Source organism: Asparagus officinalis, chromosome 8 (genome assembly GCF_001876935.1).
Source record: "Asparagus officinalis chromosome 8, Aspof.V1, whole genome shotgun sequence".
NCBI lineage: Eukaryota > Viridiplantae > Streptophyta > Magnoliopsida > Asparagales > Asparagaceae > Asparagus > Asparagus officinalis.
In genome coordinates this window covers 115,749,765-115,751,105 of record NC_033801.1, presented here as the reverse complement: position 1 = coordinate 115,751,105, position 1,341 = coordinate 115,749,765, and the positions used below count along the sequence as shown (strand labels likewise).

Here is a 1,341-nt window from a genome sequence, read left to right as displayed (position 1 = left end):
GTACCAAGCACAAAAAGTTGTGTTTGGTAGTGAGGTGTCACATCTTCCTCCACTCATTCAAATGTGGGACCACATTCATATGGATAATGGGTGGATGGGAATGTGACACATCACTACCAAGCACAAAATTTATGCTTGGTACCAAGCATACCCATATTTCTCATATATATATATATATATATATATATTGCAATTCACAGCTATAAATCTTAGCTAAATGACCAAATGAGAAGGTTATATTGATGTCTATTACAATGACCATAACCTTCACCCCTCTATATACAATATTCCCAATCAATGTCATACAAACTCCAAGTTGAGGCACCAAAAAAAAAGTAAAAAAAAAAAAAAGAAGAAGAAGAAGAGAGTAATAAGTAGAATTCACTAAATTTATGCCACCTTTTTAACGACACCTATCTATCCAAGAAAAAAAAAAAAAAAGCAATAGCCAAATTAATAATAAAAAAACATATTTCCAGTTAAAAAGGAATTATTGTTTTAAATCCAATTCAATCTTAGTTGGGCACAACAACAGCACCAAATTAGACCACATTTGAATCACCCAAATAGCACCCAAAAAAAAGGTAAAATCTAAAGAATATACTAAAAGTATCTACAACTAACCTCTGATCTCTTCAGATCTCCAACAAAACCCCAATTCCCAAAAGCTCTTCCCTTATAAAACAAACCCTAATCCTGTAACCTATCCTCAGAGAGAGAGTGGGTCCCGGTCCCCATTTCCAACAAGAACTGGCAGGGTTTGGTGAGTGAAGAATCCGATCGAAGCTCGTGTGGAGCCTTCTAAATAGTAAATTTCCCTGAAACTCTAACCCTAGAAAAAGGAGAGAACTTTGGGATTCATTTAGAGGAAGCGAGGGAGGGGAGATGTAGTTCTCAGAGGTAGGTGGCTGACAGCAAGAGATGCTCATTCTTCTCTTGCTTCTTAGCTCAGTAAAAGAGCCCACTAACTAACTTTCATTTTCACATTATTATTAATATTGCGCCATTTAACGCGGAGTAATTATATTTACTTACTATATATTATTATATATTACTTATATATATTATATAGGAGGAGAGAGCGAGAGAGAGAGAGAAAATAACATATGCTTGATACAAAGATAAATTTGTGTGCTTGATATGGAGGTACTACCTTCTCTCCGACTCATTAAAATCGGGGCCACACATTCACATGAGTTCCGGTTATTGGTGTAGAATTCGGAATGAGTCGATGAAATAATGAACAGCACTACAAAAGTTCATGAACCCACTTTTCTTTCTCCCTACCTCTATATATTTATAGGATATACCCTATATTCATTTCTATATATATTTACTTTA

The 1,341-nt window shown here is 35.0% G+C and overlaps 1 protein-coding gene across 1 annotated transcript in view; it reads right to left on the bottom strand.

Moving 5' to 3' along the window:
• Nucleotides 1–951, bottom strand: part of LOC109820032 (probable receptor-like protein kinase At5g18500) — a 6,510-nt gene extending 5,559 nt beyond the window's left edge. The window contains exon 1 of the mRNA XM_020386084.1: nt 625–951. The gene's annotated coding sequence lies outside the window, so the exon portion shown is untranslated. The remainder of the gene's footprint in view (nt 1–624) is intronic.